The 22866-nt window shown below is 42.9% G+C and overlaps 1 protein-coding gene across 50 annotated transcripts in view; it reads right to left on the bottom strand.

Annotated features, from left to right (window-relative positions):
* The window catches only part of MICAL3 (microtubule associated monooxygenase, calponin and LIM domain containing 3), a 172032-nt gene that overhangs the window by 131864 nt on the left and 17302 nt on the right, over positions 1-22866 (bottom strand). For 33 of the 50 annotated variants that reach the window (XM_086885946.1, XM_086885945.1, XM_086885947.1 and 30 more), the window contains exon 1: positions 17019-17422. The exons of 4 other annotated variants lie outside the window; for them this stretch is intronic. The gene's annotated coding sequence lies outside the window, so the exon portion shown is untranslated. Of the gene's footprint in view, positions 1-17018; positions 17423-22866 lie in introns of those variants that run through there. 13 more of the 50 variants (XM_086885960.1, XM_086885976.1, XM_086885983.1 and 10 more) reach the window with 6 other exon arrangements.

Here is a 22866-nt window from a genome sequence, read left to right as displayed (position 1 = left end):
AGGGACACAAAGATCTGCCTCTTGGAGAGCACTATCAGTCCTGTAACAAAGTCCAGGGCAAGCTGACAGCAGCTGGTGATAGAGCCAAGCCCTCTCCTAGAAACATCAACTCCATGGTTATCTTCCTCGCACAGAGCGCTTTGTGCTCCTCCAAACATGGAGCTCTCCTGACGGGAGAGGAAAAAGGCTGAGAGAGCAAGAGGCAAAGCTGCTGTTTTGGTTTATGGGCTGTGGCCCAGAAAAGCAGATAGCCCTGGCACATGAGATAACAGCACAAACATTGGAGCATTCCTTGGGAACAGAATGGGAAAGGGTTTGTTACTTGTACGGTCAGTGAGATGCTGCATTTCTACACCTCACTGCAAACTACAAAAAGGAGCTGTGCCCTTCCCATTTAGAGGGAATGAAGCACCCAGAAGTTTTCTTTAGGATTTCCTTATTCCATCCTACCACATTCAAAGCAATGTTTTTAATGCATGCTTCAGAGCTGTCTTCCATTTGTAGCAAGTTTTATTTAGATAGGATTTATGTGCACATTATTGCTGAAAGCAATGCCCAAAAACAGTTTTTAAAGTAGAGACTACAAAAGGGCACTGTGTCAAAACTGGGCTAGTGTCAACAGGCCTGTCCTCAGCCAAAGAGTGCAGTAACCCCATCAAGCCAAATGTGACTATTTGGAGAAAAACAGCACTGCAATAAATGCAGGTTTGTGAGATGAAGAGCTCTCCTCAGCTGTCAAGTCTGAGCTCCATAGGCAGAAGTGTTTCTACAAACCAGACTGCAGACATGCCCTAATACCTATTACACTTGTTCAAATACAGTGTGTGTTCTCTTGTTCTAGTAAAGTTTATAAATGTCTTTTCAGCACAAGAGAAAACCAGTCATGCAAACAAAATCTGAACATGACACACTGTCAAGCTGACAAAAATAACACTGAAATTTCCCTTGCTCTGTTAGCATAGCACACACTTGAGTAGAAACCTATAAACAGTAAAGCATTTTCATGGAAACATCAAGATAAGGGCATTTCTTCCACCTGCCAAAATGAATCTTCACTGCTTAACTGTAACACAAGTAGTGAGCATAAACCTGGAAAAGAGCTAAGAAATTAGAGTTCAAACTGTAACTGTTGCTGCAGATACACAAACAGATGAAAAACAACTAGAAAATTCTATTAATGCAAACTGCAAGCACTGGACAGTGCTGCTCTAGACTGTGCAACAATAGTAGGAAATGGAAAGTATCTTGCCTTTTTCAGTCAAAATATATAAAACACAAACACACCATGAACACTAACCATCTTCCAAGTAGCTGCTCTTCCACAAAAAAGCAGAGGAAATTTTCACCTCCGATAAAACCTCCAAAGCCAAAGCTGTTTCAGTAAGACCTAAGCTGAACCCTTTCTGCTCACAGTTCAGATCCAAACTTCTGCTTCCCACCATCAGAAAATTGGCACCTACTGGAAAAGCACGAAGTAAATGATTCACTTTCCCTCTGATAACCATGCAGCAGATTGTTGCTACAACAGACCAGAAGAGAACTGGGAAAATGTGGCTTTTACTTGTCCTTAACCAGAGATCTGGAATGCATATGGGGGCTGAAGACACAGCTCAGTCCCAGAATTAATATCTCCTAGGCCTGCAGTCAGGACTCACGGTTCCAGCTTAAACATGTGAATTCTGCTCTAACCACCAAGGAAGGGATTTCTGTCTTTAGGAAAGAGGTTACAACAGCACAGGTTAATATCAGCCATGACACACAATCTCTTTATTATTATTTTTACTGCTGCTGTTTATCAACAAAAGCCCAAGTTGTGCCTTCATATCCAGCAAATCAGCCATTCAAAAAACCCTGCTTGGAATCTGTGAATGTACCTCAGATGAAGCTGTGAAAGAACTAGCCAGATCAGGGAAAGGAATAAGTCATTTGCTCACTTAAGTGTTTTAAAAAGTCAGAGCTGAGCCAAAATAAGAAACCATACACACTTTCTTCAGCTGGCAATCCACACACTCTCACATTAGGCTCTTAAGTAAAAGAAAATAATCCAGGGGTTGTTTGAATTTATTTTCAAGCTGCATCACCAGTGACAACACTGGTCTAGGAACCATGCACTGACTATCCTTTTACAAAATCAAAAGTGAAGGCTTCTACATATCATATATAGGAGAACCTCCCACTCATCTAGAAGTGTTAAACACAGTTGTAAAATTTGGGCTCCTTCAAAAGTCCAGTAAAAATACAAGCCAGGTTTACTACAGTGAATAATCCAGCATAAAGAAACCACATAAGGCTGCTGGGTTCACTCCCTTCTCAGGGCAGTAGTACTAATTTCATTTTTTTTTTTCATTTTACTGTTATTTTATCCTCATTAGCATGCCAAGCAGGAGCAGGAAGAATTCCACAAGTTCCCATACATTAGCCCTGGCAAACTGAGCTGCCTCTTCCCCATCAGTTAATTTAAAACACACAAAGAAAGGTGTCTGAGACACTACCTGACAACTTGTGAAATTAATTTCCATAAATTAATTTCCAAGCAAATAACTCGGTGTGACCAGAAATTTCAACAAACAAACAAACAAACAAAAAAAAGGCACACAGGAACAAGCAGAGAAGAAATGATCTGCAGTCAGACAGGCTGATATTAAAAAAGCAAACCCGAGGGCATAGTGATTTCCAGGGAGGAAATCCACCCCCTGCCAAACATCAGAACTAGATGGAGCACATATTCTCATGCCAGAAGCAGAATGCAACATATTCCAATATGAACAACTGCTTCACTCACTGCATATTGATCCTCAAATATCAACTCCAGTTCACATCTCTAACTCCTGTTATTGGACTATTTATTCACTGGTTTTCGCTGTATGAAACGTGCATTGATTTTCCCTGCCTCCATTTTTTTTCCTGTTGTGGCAGGACACCTTGAGAAAGCAGCACAGGTATGACTGCTGCCAGAACCAGAATTATAACAAGAAATGTTATACTGTGTATTTCAGTGCAGCTCTCAGGACTGGACAAGTTATATAAAGTTCAGGCACTGATTAGTCACATAATCTACATATTTTTTACAAGGCAGTAGTTGGGATGTTTGTAGTGAAAAACCCAGATTTTAGTCCATACTCAAGATCTGTGTTCATCACATTGACAAAGCCACCAAACAGCCATAAACCCCATTTATTTCTTGCTTTTCTGAAAAAGAACACTTAATGTTACCAAAATTCCAAAAGGGGCTGGTTTATTACCTCGGGACTGCCCTGAGGAAAAGAAGGCTTGAACAATAGATGCTTCCAGACAGAAATGCTAAAATACACACTGAAACAACAGTTTAAGAAAAGATACTGTGAATGCTGAAAGCAAAACAGGCTGCCTCCACTAGGTCAGTCCTCTGAAAAGCTCAAACACCTTTGAAAAACAAGAATACAACAGAAGAAACCATAACAGAGCAGAACACTATTCCTGTTTCTCAAGTTATCTAGACTGCAGTAAAATAATAGAATAATAATAGAATATGTGTTTTTAAAATTTATTTACATTAATAACTATTATCTTATAATAATATAAATAATAATTATAACATTGTTAAAATTAATTATTATTAAAATTAATGTATAATTAAATAATTATTTTTATTTACATTTAAATAAAATATTTAAATTTTATTTAACTCAGAACGGTAATTCCACAAACATTTCAGAATCAAACTCTGAGGCTTTTGCTAAAAAATGATTTTGTTAAAGGAACAGAAGTAGCTCATGGAGGGCCACCAGGTGTGACAGACATTTCCACAACAGCTGTCAAGGAAATGCATCAAGAACACTGTTGGTAGAAAAATAAAACACTATCCACTTCAGAAACAAACATTCTTGTGACTAACCCCCAAATTGAAGCAAGTCAGATGTAATAACATCTCTGTAAATTATCAATCTTTTAAAAACAAGCAAACACAGAAGGAAGAGGCATCTTTGTCATGGAAGGGGCTCAATGCACACATCCCTAGAAATAACTCCCAGCATGCAGTCAAGCAAAACTCCCAACTTCACCACCAGCCACCCAAATTTTAAATCTAAATTATAATAATATAATAAAAATATATAAATAGACTGTAAATATATAATATTTATATATAAATATTATATAAAATATAAAAGGACTATTAAAAAGGATTTCAGGTTCATTTGAACAGCATTCCCTTTCCCACAAGCAGCATTCCCAGGTTTGCCTACTTGGGGAAATGAAGAGTGGCCACACAACAGTGGTTCCCATTCAAAAAGTGACCAGAGAGGAGAAGTACAATTAATATTTTCAGTGAAGGATAGTTATGCTTTAAAAAACCAACACCCTAGGGCTCATGACTCTTTTGGGAAGGGACAAGAGGGTGGAAATCTTTATTTTGCCCTTTATTGCTGTTCTGCAAGTAGGCATTTGGACACACTGTATGTGCCAAGTGGCACAGCTACAAGCTATCACAATTTTCCCAGGCCTGCATCTTTTCACACCCACACTGGTATCTTACAAGTCCATACCCACATGCATCTGTAAAAACAGATGTAAGACTTCATTAGTACATCTATAAATATTCATTAGTTGCTATTCATGCCCACAAATACATATATCACATCTGCAAGATGGTAAAAGGTTCCCTCTTCCTGTTCCTGGCATCAGTGTATTTAAAGCACTGAATTCTTATCCTGGCTGTGTCTACACTCATGAAACTCAACTCCAGAACAATAATGCTGCGTTTCATTTATCTTCCTTCAGAAACAGAGGGGACAAAGCCTATTATCCATTTGGTAAAAGGGCAGGAACACCTAGAGATGAAAGAATTTCAGGGTAATGTTAGATCAACAGTATTTTCACCGCTTGAAAAGGCAGTGCTGCTTTCCTAGATAAGGACAGACCACAGACAGAAACCCTGTCACGCTGCAAATGCCTAATCTCACCTAGAGAGCAAAGTACAGGAGACAGGTAGAAAAGCAACCAGTCATATCACACTCCTGAATAGAACAGAGTGTGTGCAGTAGGGACTCCATGCTGTTCATGGAACAGGAAAGAAAGCTGGGTCCGTCTTTCCAGTTTGGCTTCCTTTCCATTTCTCTTTAGGCTTTGTAAAGCTGGCATTCAGACCCATCAGGGTTAGAGCCTCTGATTTTTTTCTCTAGAATTTGTTTAAAGACTGCATTGGCTCCACCTGGTTTACGCTCCTCCTTCACGAAGCAGACAGGACATCTTCATTTCAACTTTCTCTGCAGAGACACAAGAAACTCAGTTCCTGAGGGTGGCTGCTCATCTTGGAGCAGTGAGACAGGTCACCTCCCATCATTCTCTGAGTACAGCCAGGCTTTAACTCATTTCAGTCAATTCCATTCCAATGCTTCACAGAAGTCCTGCCATAGTCTACTCTTCCTTTTTACATTGAAATCAGCATCCCAAGACCTCACTACAGTAAAAGGTGCCCTCCTGAATCAGTGCCAAACCCTTTGAAGGAAGCATAAAAAAGGCTTTACATGGCAAGAAATCTCAGCCTAACACAAACTTAAATATCCACCTGAAAACTAATTAAAAAAACCCCAAAAACCCAAAAAGCCAAACCAAAACAAACAACCCCTCCCCCCCTCCAAAAACCCAGCTTTTTAGATTACCAACATTTCACTAAACTCCCCCTAATTACCAATCAACAGGAAAAAGCAGTCATGTGTTCAGTTATTAAAAGCTTTGATTTTTTTTTTACATATTCAGTTGTAATTAAGAATGAGCAAGTAGCATAGACTTTGCTAGTAAAAATATTATGAGGTCATGTACAGGAAGAGGCAAATATTGTTATAAAAACAGCTGGTACAGGCAGAAGTGACAATGTTCACAAGTGCCCAGCACACATGAAGCAGTTGGCAGAGCTAGGAGGAAAAGCAGACAGCAGCTAACAGAAAACTACTTCAAGTATTGCTCCTTTTGATTCTCAGCTGGGGCCCTGGACACACAGAACAGCCAGAATATGAGCTTAGGAACCAAAATCTTACATGGGAAAGGCATAATGGTTCAATAGAAATAGTGATTTTATTTTCTCTCCTTTATTAATTTGCATCTCTCGCCTCTTTCTTTCATTCAAGCTTGTAATACTTGGAACATTCCTCCCTCTTCTCCCAAATACAACATCATTAAGCAACAACTTTTCCTTGTCATTCAGCACTAAATCCTCCTCCCTGACCAGCAGTGCCATCGTGGCAGTTATGGATTCCACAGTAAACCTGCCTGGTTTCACATCTTTTAATCCAACAAGGCTATTTTTGAACCCAGATCAGATTTCTGATAAGACTCTCTGCACTCTCAGACAGCTGTGCTGTGTGACAAGAACAGGCAAAGAGGACACAGAACCCCAGGACTTAAAAACCAAGCAACTGGAGGGCAGGGGCACTGCCCAAGACACTCCTAAAAATCCTGTAATTGTTTTTCCTTTTGAATTTGGTTTTAGTGATTGCTGCTGTTGTTTCAGATCTGAAGAACCTGAGGGCGTTCAAGTCTGTCTATTTACTTAAAGCCTGTCTATTTATTGAAAAGGAATGTACTTCACTGCACAATGTAGTCATAGGAAAGCTGTATCTAAACTCTGTTTAGAAAACAATGAACAATTGTCTTGATTTAGTATCTTCAGATCTGTAACTCCACTACTATCAATATTTAAACCAAGGGTAAAAAAAAACAATTTCTCATTGCAAGCACTACATACTCACTTCATCCCACTGGCTCTGCAGCAACAAAGCTTAGTTGAGAAAAGTCCTGGTTCTAATAATGCTGCCATATCAGAAAAAGCAGGAAAATAATTTTATAAAGGAAAAGCAGAAATCAAACAAGAAAGGAATTTTGTTTGTTTGTTTCTAGAGCTGCCTTTTTATTTAAGAAAACACAATGGAAAGCATAAAAACTTCAGAAGAATGAAGCAGACAACAGTGCCCTAAGGGCAAGAGAAAGAACACAGATGCTGTGTTCCAACAGCAGGCAAGAGTTATTGGGCTGTAGATCACTGAGTGCTGCAGAACCAAAGCCCCCCAAATCCAGAAGTATAAATTTATGATTATACCTGGACTGTCTTCTTAACAGCTGCTGTGCTACACTACACCTGCTAAGCACCTACTTCATTCTGTCTGTGGGGTTTCCTAAGTTAATTTAACACCCACAAAAGAGAGTCAGCACGTCTTGCAGGAGCCTGGGGATAGCAGCATTTACAAGATCACATACAAAGGTGACAAGCAGCAGCTACTATACTTCCATTAAAAAATCTAAATAGATTTCTGAACAAATTCAGGACACTTAAACTGCTTATCCCCTAACAAAAGGGTCTCCCAGAAAATATTTTCCTAAATACCAGTCACACATGGTACTGTTCGATTCACATGAGCATATTCAAGGTCACTCAACCCCCCCAAATCCTACTTTTTCATCTAGCTGTTTTCTGTGGATACTCAGATACAGGACCCTTAAAAGCTTTTTCCCTCTTCATAGCACCCTGCCCAAGCCCTTGGAAAGGCTGCTGTGTTTAGCAGGCTCCAGCATTAACCAATGCTTTGTCCTACATTTACCCAAATTCTAACAGCACGGCTATTTAATGGATTTCCCTTTCAGCAGCCTTGAAAAGCGCATGCCGTGTACCAGATGTTCACTCACCCAGAAGCTCACAGCCTGCCACCAAGGGGAAAAAAAGGTGGGCAACAGCTCTTAATTCTTCAGTCTGGCTGAAGAGCAGCCTCCCTCCTGCATGCTGCATTCCGTAGAGCCACTGCAGTGCTCCGAGCAGGCAGACTTGCAGGAGCAGCTGGAAAACAGCCGTGCTCTCCTACGCTGAGCAGAGGTGTCCATCCCAGAGCCAGGGTGGTTCTTGCTCAGTGAACCTATCTTCTACAAGCTCCTCACCAGAGGGTGGGCCACACTGACAAGTGGCTGTTGGAAGGTGGTCACTAAGGCAAGAGAGGATAATAAAGCCAGAAAATTTGCCTGTGTGTGTGTAGGAAGGGAAAAGAATAAGTGGAGCAAATAATGAGTGAAAGAATGGAGTCAGTATGCAAAGAAAATTATTTACTGAACAGACTAATTGTGCTGCTGACCTCAGTCCATTCCTCTCCAAGTTTTAACTCCTTAGAGTCAGGGTTCTGTCAGGGAGAGGTCACAGCTCATCTTCCCCACTGCCATTAACCATTGTAGGATGTAACCACCAGATCCTGCAGTGAGACTCCAGAACTGAGCTGCAGCTCCGTTTCACAGCTCTAGGAAGTTCTCACAAATCAGAGCAGAGACACCAAAGTGGTTGGTCCATCATGTTTTCCTCCTATCCCCAGCAAGAAAAGCCCCTCTAAACCCCGAGCCGAAGAGGGTGGCCAGAGTTCACACCACTGCCATTTCTAAGACCGTCACAGAAAGGAGAATTTTTCTGCAGTACCTGAATATTATCAGGTTTTAGAAAGTTGATGCCTGCCAAACATTCTTTTCCACAACAAGGAGTGCTGTATGCAAGTTAATCTCACACCCATGACCCTTGTTCTTACTACCTAAAGATTTTGCTGTCATAAACTCCATAGACACTGCACACATTTAACTGTGGCATAAATTCTAATATGTCACAGCAGTGTGTATTTCACACAGCAGCAGCTATCCCATCAAATGGCAATACTATTATCTTTTCCATTTCTTCTTGGGGATATGGAACAGTACAGTTTTTTATACCTGAAATAATCCCATGTTTTAAGTCATTACTGCATTTGAAAACAGGTTTACAAGAATCTACTTGGCCCTCAGATTCCCTGATACTTATTAAGGATATTCTCTCCACATTGGAGCCTACATGGCAAAGCAAGCAGCAAACCCCACTGAGATCATGCAATATCCAATGTAACAACCCAGCATTTAATTCACAGCGCTGGAAACACCTTCTACCCCATACCATCTAAAGAAACTTCTAAATACATAACAAAGCTGCTTTGTAGAGACGTTAAAGCTGCTCCTGTTCTTCAGTCATCTGTCAAAGGACTCCATTCAATCAAGTCAGGAATTAACACTGAGCAGTTGCAAGTGCCATTGTAGCTCATGAAGCACAATTCTAGTAAATAAACCAACCTAGCTTAAGCTAAGGCAGCTGTTAGGAGAACCAAGCTCAGCTACCCACTCTTGTGAATCATTTCCTGAATTGCCGTAATTAGCACAGCATTGTAAGGCAATTCATGCTCAAATCCAACAGAAGTCAACACTCATCTTAATTTACTCCGTTAATCTCAGAGCACATGATGCCCAGTCCATCAGGAGTTTTCCCTTCAAGATGCACCTCTGCTGTGACACCAGGAGGAAAAGGAAGAACTGAGACCAGTGTGCAGTGCTGGGACTGCTGGGTCACGTCTGACCTGTGCACCTGGAACCTGCTTGGCCATGTCCCTTCCTCTCTTTTTACGACTCCCAACTTTGATGTGAACTTCATGTTTCTGAAATTCTTTGCTTTCTCCAAAGTCTAGAACCAAAGCACTCTGCTCAACAGCTGAATGCACAGGCAGTGAGAAAGCATTGAGCCCAGAAATTGCCATCACTGCTTGCTAAGAAGAACCCACCACCATCAAGAAAGTCTTGACTGCCTGGGATGTTTTCCTGTATGCTGGTTGATCCCTACAGCTTTATGAAATCTGTTAGCTTCTCTCACCCTTGGAGAGCCAGACTTTTGATATTATAAACCTTGAGCTCATTGAGAGTGTGATAAAGCATAAAATAAGCATAGTTTAACAGTCAAATGAACAACAAAGGGCCTTTTGTGATAGCTGGAAAGTACAGGAATGGAGCAGCAAAGGAATGAGGACTAAGAAAAAGACAATCCCTTTTGCATGGAGGTGACATCCTGCAACTTTTGATTAATCATTTGATTTATCAGTGACATGATATGATTTCAAATTAGTACAATGACTTTAATTCTTGTCCTGACACAACCTATCTGAAGGCTTTTGATTTAGACAGAAAAATATATAAAGTAGAATGGCTACAATGCTGGAGGAGTACAACGTGATAAGGAAATCTGACCTCCGGAAAAACATTTTCTTTGAATTTTTTTGGCAGAGGGTAAACAGCAAAGTCCCCAGGTTTTTGGCACGAGGAAGGAAGACTTACAAAATGCTTCTCTTTAAAAAAGGAAATTTATTTTTCTTGTGTAACACTACCTTACTGCTCCATGGGAGCTACAGTTCCAAGGTGGCTATCTCAGGATGAAGCTCACCTTAAGATGGCAGAATTCACCACAGGTGAAAACAAGTCATCTTTTATAGCAGAGAATGAAGGACAGCACAGAGTAGCCTTTGAAGTAAAACGTTTGAGCTTGGCAATATTTCAGTTTGGGAACGTACACAACTTAAACTAGAGGAGTTCTGAGGAAGAAAAATACAAAGTAAACAAGTCATCTTTAAAACAGTTTCATCCAGCCCTAGAGAACAGAAGATACAAATGTATTTTTTTTTCAATCTAGACTTTCAGAGGCTCAGTAAACATTTTAATTCCTTCCACCCTAACACAGCAGCATTTTAGAAGACTGTTGCTTCAGTAACTATTTAAAAATAAACTCTCCAGAGAGCACATGGCACTGAAAACAAGCCACTCCAGACTGATGAGACATCTAGACAATGATCCAGAAAAGGGCACATTAGCAGAAGAATTCTCCTAAGGAGGAAGCAAACATCTCAAGTGACACTCTGCAAGCAATTTAGCTGGTTTAGATCACAGCTGATACTATACCTTTTCTAAATTAGCATTAACCAATTCCTCTCCAAGGAAAGAACACAGCAAACTGCACAGCTAACCCAGCCCACGGAGGCATGTCCTGAACACATTCCTTGGTCCTGCTGGCTCATGGCTATTGCTACCAAAATGTATAAGCAGATCTACTGTCCCTGGAAAGTCTAGAGTATGTTTAGGTTCTGTTTATATGACACAAGATCTGGAAGAAACCTGAAGTACCTGGAGCAAGGCATTGGCTTTCCCAGGCTCACCAGGGAAACTGGACACAAAGGCTAACTCCAAACCACTCTTCCTTAGCAATCAGCACAGCAAGAGGCACAGCTCTAGAGAGTTCTGAATGGGAGCTTTGCCTAATTAATGAATTAGTGATTTAGTGTAGCAAAGTGAATCATGGTGCATTCTCCAAAGCTGTTCACCCTTCCTGACACAGAAAAACCGTATTTGACTTCATCAAATGGAGCAGAAGCAGAACTCTGTTTACACCAGATGGAGTGCCACATACCATGTACACAGACTGCTATTACAGAAATTACTTTCTGCCACAAAACAACACAACCCAATAAAAAACAAACTAGTGAAACATTGTTTGATTGTTTATAGCAAGACTCTCAGACAAACACCTGCCCCCCATTCCTTGTTTCTGTGCACATCACCACAGAACAGAGGAGATAAAATCTACTTTCTACCTCTCCTTCATTCCTTTAGTCACATTACCATGATGTTGGAAGTGCTGGAGGACACTCCTCAACACAAGATCCAGAATAACTTGGATATCCCATGGTTATCACTGATGGATATCAATTTGGTCTGTGCTCTTTAACTGAGTTAGAATCAAATTTGTCTCTGCTTGCCTTTAGACTCAATTTTTTAATGAATTCTGAAAAACGTGTGAATGTTAAATGGTGCAAATCACTTCAAGCTGCAGCATCTCACAAAACAGAGCAGAGTTGGTATTGTCCTTTACATCCAACCCAACAAGACTTTTTAACAGTTGTGTAAGTCAACACATTTAGAAACACCAAGTGGAAGGCAAAAAGGGACTCCAAACCATTCTGTTCAACCAGGACAGTTCCATCAGGGTCATAAAGAGATAGAAATATTAGCTAGGACTCACATAGGCACAAGCATTTTTATTTGTATGGCAGAGATATGATCCCAAACTTCCAGTGAGAGCTCACCCCACAGAGTAAAGAAACCTCAGCGATCTAAAGAGAGGTCACTGTAAAAGTTATGCCATCTATTGTCACTTCAGTTCAAAAGTTGCTTAGAAGACTAGAAGATTATAGCCTAAGACTTCATCAGATGTACCACCCAAAGCATCTTACAGCCATGAAAATAAAAGATATAAAGCCTAAAAGAGATTTATTAGAAGACTTCAATGCACTGCAATGTCCTCTTCCCTCAACCACATCAGCCTCCAGCAAGCCTCGCCTCACTTCAAAGCACTGCATTTTCAGAGGAATTATTTCCAAACAGGAGGGCAGAGAGCAATAACACAGAACTATTTTCCTGCTGGCCAAAGAGGAAGCTGATTCTGTAAATGGGCTATTTCCCAGATTTTAATTAAGGTTTACAACTGGAATCCTGATGCAGGAAAACACAGCAAAAGACCCATAAGGCAAAACAAATATTCCCAGACTGAGGTTGGAGCACAGAAAATGTCAAGATATTACCTTTGTTTTGTATCCTACAATAACATTCGAGATCATCAGTCTAAGGCAGAACTGCAAAATGCAATATGCTGCACAGTAGCAGAACAAGAAAACACATCTCTGGCACAGAGAGACTCCACCTCAAGGGGTGAGGTGACTGCTGGACAAGCAGATCCGAGGAAAGAAGAGAAGGCAGCAAAAAGACAAAACCACTCAAGGCAGATAAGCAGAGACCTATTGATTCCACTGGCAAGCTGCTGTGGTTCAGTCGGCTCATGGCAGGTGAGAGCATTAAGAACATCTCTGAAGGCAGAAGATGAAGCAGCACCAGAGATATCTCTGGGATTCCTCTTCAAGATGGCTGAAAAGCACCCATCTGCATGAACAAAGCAAAGAAAGTCCACAACAAGGCTTTGCTGAATGCCTTCAAAGCAAACCGCATTACCAAGCGCTCCACAGCATTTCACTCCAGGTGACAGGAGATAAGGGCCAAGAAAGATTAAAGGTAGAAAGTAGACTTGATCTCCTCTGTTCTGTGGTGATGTGCTTATGTCTAGCTGTAGAACCCCACGTAGGAATGACTTTTGGTAAAAATGGCCATTGTTTTGAACAGTTGAATTTTCAAGAAGAAATCCAGACAAAGCAAGGGCAGCCTAGACTAGTTTTAACCGTGTGGCTAGACACAAAAGATCATATCTCAAAGTCTCTGTGGAGAAAGATTGAAAAAGGTTAACATATAACAAGGATAAAGATCTGGGAAGAAAGAGATGACAGGCTGAAAGAGACAGGAATGTAGTAAAAAGGTTTTCCTCACAATTTCCATAGCTTTCTTCAGTGTCCCTTCTCAAAAATGAAAGGCAGTTTCTCATGCTGTCTATTGCAAAACAACAGGTTCAGAACAGTTGATCTCTATCAGAGCAATCAAGTTCTTGTCTTCAGCCAAAAAACTGTGCTGCTACTGCCCACCTTCAACAGAAAAGTATGAACTCCCTCAGGAAGTGTGGGATGAAATACATTCCTCTTTCCTGAAGCTGAAATAATTCTATTGTTAATTTAATGCTGTCTAGGAAAAGCAAAAACTTGCATTTCCTTTCCTAGTCTTACTGAATACATTTGAATGGAGTAAATTTCAGTATCTAAAAAAAAAAAAAAGATAAACATCCTTCAGTTTCATCTTGCTACCAAAGCACATGATTGCTGCTCGATTAAACCTTCAAAGGAGAAAGAAAAAAAGAAGAGGTATCAGAAGAGAGGCTGTCTACAGAGGTGAGCAACCTCCCCTTCCTTAAATTGTTTCCCATTTCTGGGCACTCCATTTCTATCACAAGCCATTCCATACACAAGAGTATCTCAGTGTCTCTTCAAACCAAGATACAACACATGCAGAATGAGAAGAGCCATGTCTGTTAATACAAAGAAACCAAATGCTGTTAGAGTCTTATCAATTCATTAATCCATATTCCAATTACCTCAACATTAGGAAGAATCCACTGGGACAGATAACAAATAATTCATTGAAACTGAACTCACTGTGTGCCCCAAACACTCAAAATGTTTGAACTCCAAATGTTTTCACACCATTCACAAATACCACCTATTGCAGATCTCATTCCCTGGCATGTACCTGTTCCTGGGTTTTCCTGGATGGACTTTTCCCTTTCTCCCTCTCCCCTATGCAATTACAATGTGAGCTGACATTCAGCTGGGGAAGGGGAGAAAAAGGAAGGAAAGGGTGGTGAGCTGATGTTCCTAGGTTAGCTTACATCTATCTCGATGGTTTCGGAGATATGGTATCTCCCCTCCTAGTAAACAAACAGTGCCTGACTCTTGTATCTTATCCCATCATTCCCAAATAGCAGCATGAACCCCAGCTCGGTATCACTGCTATTTTATTTCCACCTCTCTAATCATGAGCAGCATCCAGTGCTGCTGGGAGACCCAAGAAAACACCTCAGAGCGAACAGAAAATCCCCCTTCCTTGCACTGACCAGCTGGAACTGTTCCCTCCTCCTCTTTTTGGATGAAAGATGAGATTACCATTAGGATCTGCTGCAGTAAAAGCACTCCCAGGAAACCTTTCAGGGATCACATCCACACCAGGAGTACCTGGGGAAAGCTGCACTTTGCACCCCTGAATTAACAACACACATGTGTAAGAGCAGCCCCCAGGGCAGGTTGTGCTTTGCTCCTGCCTGATGACCCAGCACACAGCATTGATGGGGTTCCTTCTTACTCCAGGTTGTTAAGACATAGATCACCAGGCAGAGGAAGGATTCCTAAAAATCATATAAATCAGTCTGTAACAGCACGTACAGGCTCTGCTGTTGCTCTTGTGGGCAATTTCCAGTGACAGAGTGGAAGTTTCCTGCCTCTGCCAAGGACAGACAGAAGCAGAAACAGTTCTCCCTTCACCTGGAGCTACCCTGAGTACTACTCTAAGATTCCACCAGCAGGACAGCCCCTGTTTGCAAAGGGAAATAAAACCAAACCCTAATCCATTCATGGATTACCTAAGTGTCTGAGAAGTCGTTTTGAAATCCTGCAAGGAAAGAGGAACACATCCAAGTAAAGCCCAGTTCTGCCTCAGCTTTCTCCAAGAAGTGTCATCAGCCCTGCATTACCATGAGTACAACAGTAATTCAAAGTTCACTCATGGCAAAGTAACAGTGCTGGAGCCTCTATCAAGAGACCTGCACCTGCAAAATAACTGAGATTTCTCAGTGAGGCATGTTTGCAGGATATTTGAAACCCAGAGAGGCAAGAAAGAATAAAATGTCATCCTGACCTCAACCAGCTGTGTTTAGGTTTAGACCAGGAATATACAGTTACCTACTATTTACAGATCCTTTCTTAATACACAGGATAGTCAGAAACAGGATTTGTATTCAAATTTATTGAATACTGAAACTGAGATACATGTAATTCAGCAGCAGCATAACTATTAGTTGCTTCTTCTGCACAAATACTTAGAAATAACTGGCAAAAGAAAAATATTTATGGTTGTCCGGTAACATTGAAGAGGAGTTCCCCATCCATTAATTTAATAATTACAGGATTGCCAACATCACCAATTAGCTGTAAGGTGTGCCTTCCAACTGTAATTTAAGACATGAATGAATGCAAGTCCAGCATACCTAGTTAAGCCATCTACTTAGGCAGAAGTATTTTAGAAAGCTGCAAGCTAAATGCAAACATATCTGTTTTCTTAACTGTAGTGTGACTTCTGCAGCTGCAGATGAACGTGCAGTGGAGTTTTGGCTGGTTTAAAGGGGCAGTGCCAACTCCAATCTAACTCTAAATCTAGTTTTGTACCAGTAAGCTTTTACAGACTCTCAGGCCAGCAGAAATATTCCCATGATTGAAGAGCTTAATTCCCATGCAGTGAGTTATTTTTACTGAACATATCCCTGCAGTGCAACCAACCCAAACACAAGTACTGAAAATGTGACAGTGAGAAATAAAATCAAATATGAACATTGTAAGAAATACAGAAAGAGATTTTAGCATAACTATAGGCAAGTGTAGTATATTTCAAGCGAGTCTATAGTTAAACAAAGAAAATCTTGTTTATTGCATTTTTCAGAGCTCAGTTACCTTATATATTTCTAAGTTTCTAGCTAAAAGGAGCCTAATGGATAATCAGTTCCTGTATATCCAGCTTGTCCACTGAGAGGCCATTTATTTGCTCAGTTTCCCCTAAGTCCACTGCACTAGCACAGACAAAGTTCATTTAAAGTGCAGAATAACCGAGAACGCCAATTTTGAGTCTAACACTCAAAGATTTCGCAAAGGCTCTTCATTTTGTTCAGCTTTCAAAGCAGCACAAAAGGACCAACAAAGGAAGCAGAATTATTTTATCGTGTCAAACATAACATTAACTTTTGTCGAGATGGAGGGAACCTTTCCAGGTGCTCCAGAGCACTAACCTTAAATGGATCACTGCATGAGGTGAAGAGAGCACTTCTTTAGAATATGAAATTAAGCCATTGCAGTGAATGGATAGGCAGGTTTTTATTATTATACAAGAAGAAACCCTATGTTTAGAAGCAGCTACCCTTGTTAAGTACTAAACACCCTTAAACACCTCTTAGGGCAACAGCCCGCAGAGATTAAGAACGAACCATAACACAATAAATAAAGGAGCAGAGGTACAAATCTCATAACCCTTCGTGCTGAACCTATCTAAGAATGACGATAAAAAGGCTAAAGGTAAGACAAGCAGCAGCCTGTGCGAGCTGCGGGCGATTTCTGCCGTGAGCTCCGTGTGACGGAAGCGGCGGCAGCACTTTATGAGCCCGGTGCGAGGCACCCGCACGGCGCTCCGGGCGATAAGGCCGAACCGCGGCAGCGGCAGCGCGGCCACCGCCGCTCCGCCCAGCCCGGCACCGCCGCCGTGCCCTGGGCTGAGCCACCCGCTTTGGCCCCGGGTCGCCGAGCCGTGTAATGGGGTCACGGAGCGCTGGCGGCGCCCGCCGCCCTGTGCCGGCCGCTGCCGCCGCTCCCCGCAGGGCGCGCAGACCCCGGTGCTCCCCGCGCGGTGCCGCCGCATGAGGGGATCCTCCGCGCACCGCCCCACCTGCCTCCCCGCAGCCCTCCCGCCCCGCCGCGGGCACTTGCCTTCGCTTCATGCCGCTGCTCGGGGGCGGCGGAGCGGGGCTGGGACTGAGGCTGGAGCGGAGCGGGACCGACCCGTCCCTGCCCGCCGCGGGAGGGGCGGGTGCGGCGGCGGCGGCGCGCGCGCACCTTGGCAGCTCGCGCTGCCGCTGCCCCGCCCACCGCGCGGGCAAAGCCCCCTCACCGCCCGTCCCTTCGGGCGGCGCACCGGGAAAAGGGGAGCGCCGGAGGGAAAGCGGCGGCTCCACAGCCGCTGGACACGCGCTGGAGAAGGGGGACAAGGAGCGGAGAGCGAAGACAACAGGAGAACAACGGGTGTGGCGGGGAACGGACACCATCCCCCGCGCGGTTCTCCCCCCACAGCCCCTAAACGCTCCCGGTCCTCCCCCGCCCCCTGTGGCAGTGGTACACTCCCACCTCTCGAATTGCAACAGGCCGGGCGGGGATTGGCGGAGATTAAAAAAGGGGGCGGGGCGAGGCTGCGACCGTTTAAAGCGCCCCCGGGCGGGGGGGGTGGCGCGCGCGGTGCCCCGGGGGCGCGCGCGGTGCCCCGGGGGCGCGCGCGGTGCCCCGGGGGCGCGCGCGGTGCCCCGGGGCACGGGAGACGCTGATGGAGCCAAGCGATGGCGCCGAAGGAACCGGCCGGAGGAAAGCGGCAAATAAATCAGATCTAAAAGCGGCCGCAGGGACGCTTGTGAAGTCGCCATGAGAAAAGTCCGGGGATATTTTTGGGTCGGGGGTGGCCATAGCAACGCGTCCCGTTTGGATCCCGATGCGCTCGGGGACAGGCTCCTTGCCCCTGCACTAGGGAAGATGAGCAGCCTTGCAGCAGGTGGATGCTGCTGCCATCATCCTTGCCTCCTGCTAATCAACTCGGCTTGGGAGCCCCAAATATCGACTCAGGTTACACAGAGGTGACAGTGTTGGTAGTGGCTTGACAGAGAAATGAGCTAACCCCTGGTCTTGGAGAAAGCGCTGAGAGGAACCCAGAAAAGTCCTACCAAAGCCACAGCCTTCCAACCCTACCTTAAGAGAAGTTCTGATCTCCACAGTGTACTAGAGATTTTGGCATGAAAAGCAGTCAGGTATTGTAATAACATACGATAAAACATCAAGCAGATATCATTCATAAGAGGTGCATAAAATGAGTTAATCATACGGCTGAGCAAATTCTTACTACAATGGGGTATGACAAATATCAGCCAGAAGTGCACAATTCCCAATTCACTATCTATATCCACGTCTGAGAACAGATGGAGGAAAGCCTTTAGCTGATCTAAACTTGGCTCAACCCACCCTGTTTACTGATGGAGTTTCCATGAGCACAGAAATTAGAGCTACTGGTTGCAATCACCGGAGAGCCCCAGCCCGCTGATTCAGCTTACGTGTTGGAAAATCTGGCAAGGACACCCGTCCTTACCTGAGCAGATGCACAAAGTCATGCCCATACAAGCACCAAAGGGTGGCGAGAGCTCCAGACAGGGAATATTCCCCTTTGGAAGTCACTGAAGGTCACTGACAGAGGCAGAGCTTTGCAGGGGAGGCAGCAGCCTCCATTATCTGTTCAAAACCAATATTTGCAGGTATCCTCCCCTGCAGAGATGTAGGTTGGGGGTGTGTTAATTATTGAAAAAGCAGACGGAGGAGGGGGTTTACATACAGTGATACAGGAGATGTTTCAAAATGCTCTCCCAGGCCGACTCGCACGGTGTTTGCAGTGATTACTGGCTGAGCGCTCTGAACAGTCAGGAGGAGAGCTGGCAAGTTTAACAATAATCTTTGTAAAGTGCTAATAAGGACCCAAACAATTCCCATTAGGGAACTGAAAAGCCATCTGCACTCTAGCATGAGGCTGCCTATGGCATCCACGGCGAGACTTGTATGTCTTGGCTCGATATTTTGGAATTCAGCACCAGAGAGGCTAAGTCATATGACAGGGTTATTTGCATCATTATGCTGCTGGATTCCCAGAGAAGTTTTCACAATGTGCCGTAAGAGGAAGGGTTTAAACAAGTTGAACTGAAGCAAAAACAAAGGACTGTACTGCCTCTGCATGTCCCTTGTCACCGCGTGCACGTGGTGAGCAGAGTGGGAGGAGGGTGGCAGCCAGTACTGTACAGAATTTTAGGCTAATAAAGCACACTCACAAAAACTGCAACATCAGTACAAAATGGGCTATTTTGCACTATAAAAAAATAAGCTAAGACAGCTGAAACCCTACGCCAAGGCTTAGTTAGAAGCCTGATGTTCCAGGCTGGTGATGTGCAAGGCAAAGCCCAGCACCGTATCTCCCCCAAGGATTTTACAGAACCACTGCTTTGCACTGGGCTAGGGAACAGTCACCTCACCCCAGCCAGGCAGTGATTGATTCCCTGAGAACTGGTGCCTGCAGGCACTGTAAATCTGGGTGTTGGCACTCCAGAAGTGACCGCTAGTGAGCAGAGCAGCTGTTGAGGAAGCAGCTCCAAACCAACCCAAGGAAAAATATTGTGGTTCCAGATTGAGCTTTTTAAAGGAGATGACCTGCTACTGCTCAAAATAAAGTCAGAGTATGGCACAGTGTCCCGTTTTCAAAAGTCTATACAGAAAAATAAGGCCTGGCTTTTTTATGGAGAAACTATTCAAGGCTCACAAGGCCCAGGTGTTGCTCTGTCAGACAAGGAGTATAACAAGGAAGGCAAGTTACAGAAGAAAATTCAAGTAAGTTTTTGGTATCTCTATGAAATCAAAGTTATTTTCACAGTAAAAATAGCCAAGGAATCTTAAATTCTATTTTGACAACCTTCCAAGGTTCAAGACTTGCCAGGTGCATGCTCCTGTAGGAATTTGTAATCTCTTATAAACCCAGAGCACCAAATTCCACTGGAAGCGTACTGTCCCGGAGCAGAGTCCCCACATCTGGAAACAGGAAGTAAAAACACAGCAAGTGGATTTTCAGACAAGGAGGTGATCACCAAATTACAGGACTGGAAGGGATACTGAGAGGTCATCTAACTCCAGCGCTGTGAAAGCATCTCTGTCCCATCTGTTTTACCTCTTAAAGACCTCCCCAGTGCAGACACCACAGCCTGTCCAAGAAAGATGTTCTTTCCTCATGATTCACTCTTTTTGCCTTTAGAAAGTTTCCCCTAATGGTCAGCCTGGATATCTTTTACCATAATTTACTTGTACTTCTCATCCTACCCAATAAAGACAAAAAAAACCCATTTGCTCCCCACTCCTGCAACAACCTTTTAGATGCACAAAATTCCTCATGTCACCACATTCCCCAGGCCTAAAACACTATTTCTTCTTGCCTGTCCTCCTAGAATTGAGTGAGGCTCAGTTGATTCATGGTGTTCCCCTTTGGTGGCTCTCACTTTAATCCATGTTTCTCCTGGATTTCTCTGTGCAGGAACAGCATGCAGCACGTTCCCAGCTGAGGCCTCACCAGTACAATGCTGAATGGAAGGAGCACTTGGTGTGTTCTACAATCATCCCTCCTGTTTATACATTTTAGTGTGACATTTACAGTGACAGAGCATTTTTTTGTTGTTGTTTCTTGCTGCAATTTGTAAAAGGCCACAATATAAAACCAAACTGCCACTGAAGCCCCTGAGACACTCTCCATTAACAGGAACTCTTTTCTCCTGTGTACAAGTGTTTGTGTTAAAAGTCACTGTATTTGAATCGCCATCAGCTGTAAGCAACTGAATTGGGATCTTGATGAGTTATGGTCTTGTTTTCTCATGCTCACACTTGGACAGCTAAACCCATTTTTTTTAATGTAAAAGTAATCTGTACACAAATGAGCAGCTAAGAGCTTCCAAAAGAAGAACTGTTTTCAGAAGAAACTGAAGGACTAGTCTAGTCTACTAGTTTTAAAGTTTTACAATTTGCTGCTTTCTGTCCAGTTGTTCAGAGCAAGAACACAAGTGTTCAATCTGTGGTTCAAATGCAAGGCAGAAGTCACCAAGCACTCGTCATTCTCCTGATACTGGTGATTATTCACTGCACAGGAATTTGAATAGCTGTAATATTTATGAAATGATGTATTCAACCCCCTGCACCACCTCTGAACACACATGCACACCCTAATCCAGACTGATGTGTGCTGAGCTGGGAGCTGAGTTTTAAATAAATTGCTGGTGGTGGTTGGTTGCAAGGAAACAAATACATGTATAATTCACTTGAAAAAACCTCTCTCTTGGCTCGCTAAGTAAAAATTTCTGTAGGTAAAAACTTCTGCAGTTAAAAAGGAAAATAAAAAGGCAGCCCATTAGAGCCAGTGAGTTTTGATCATGTAGATAAATGTTTCTAGCCCTTCATGCTGAAAAAATAAGTGTTCTGATAGGAGCTAACAAGGAAGGTATCTCTGGGGCTACATGCAAATCTGCTGAGTGTTCAGTATAGACTTTATCATTTGGAACTACTTTAAGAATAAGAAAGGCTCTGGGTCTGTGCATACACACTTCAGACAATTTCACTGCTCACAGATTTTGCCAAGCAGTAAAATATAAAGTTGCAGCTGGTTTGCTGCTATGACTCAGGACTGTGGGCATACGAGAAACACATAACTTTCTCTTCACTATACTGTGAAGTTTTAAGCAGAATTAACCCAAACCAAAACGCAGAAAACTCCCTCCCAAAATGGTACATTATGCTAAGGGCTGGGAAGAGTAGCCCAGCAGAGAAGCCCAGCTGGGTTTCACTTCATGCTTTAGCAACTACAGTTCAAGCATGTAAAGAGGTGTGAGATCATTCAAAGCAGTAAGACAAGTGCTTGTCAAGGAAGAAAATATTGATATGCAAGAACACCATGCCCAGATGAAGTACTACTAGACTGCTGGCCTACAATTAATACACCAACCAAAAAAATCACAAGTAGAGCACTTCCTTGTACTCAGACAGTCCTTGAGAAGGACCAAAGGGAATAGATTCAAATGTTCCTTGGTGAAATGTAATGACAATTCCTGCAAGGCCATTATTGAGACCTTTCTTTGGTTCCTTATCTAATTTGGACTATACAAGTTCCCCACAAGAACTATATGTTGAACTATAAATTCCCCACAAGAACTATTTGAACTATAAGTTCCCCATAAGAGCTGCCAGTAAAGCTGAGATGGGTTTACTCCATGTAGCATGCATCAAAGTCTAAAAGGCATGTTTACTATTTGGAATTTGGATTAAGGGAGAGCCTGAGCTATGTTTTCTATGCTTGTTTTTAAAACAACAGCTTTTTACTCCTTTAAGGAAGTGTACAGAGCAGCTCCCTTGTGGTGCTGTCTGGAAATAGCTGACAGCCCCAAATCTCAAACAGATTTGGAAGTTTCCTTCAAACTCTTAACCATGGTTAGATTCTCTTTAGCTGTGTTGTCCTGGTTGAGAAGTTTATACAATTTTATTAGAGCTACTGGAATTGTTCTTTGACAAGCTGTAAAAAAGACTCTACCTAGACCTTGGATTTGTTCAATCCAAATTCATCACTGTTTAGAGAAGTATTAATAGAAAGGGAAAAGTAAATCAATGAAGTCACTTTATTGATCTTGAGAATGTGGAACTACTATTAATAAAACATGTTGATGTTGTTTTATGGATAGGTCAAAGTCCCGGTAAGGGTGTGTTTGTCATTCTAATTTTTGCGCAGTTTCATCAACAAAGTATTTGCTATTGCAGTACTGTAGTTATTCATCTCCTGTTTTCCTCCCCCACAGCCAGAACATCTGCTAAACGTTTCTGAATCTGAGCTTGTTGGGCTAGGGCCCGCTGCTTTTACATATTTATGAACTGTGTGGTACACTGGCACTCATTCAGCAGCCTGCTTCCCAAGGCTCATGCGCGAATGACATCAACCGCTTGTGGGTTTGTGTGC

Source organism: Cyanistes caeruleus, chromosome 4 (assembly GCF_971803275.1).
Source record: "Cyanistes caeruleus chromosome 4, bCyaCae1.hap1.1, whole genome shotgun sequence".
NCBI classification, from domain to species: Eukaryota; Metazoa; Chordata; class Aves; order Passeriformes; family Paridae; genus Cyanistes; species Cyanistes caeruleus.
This window is presented reverse-complemented; position numbering and strand designations above follow the sequence as displayed.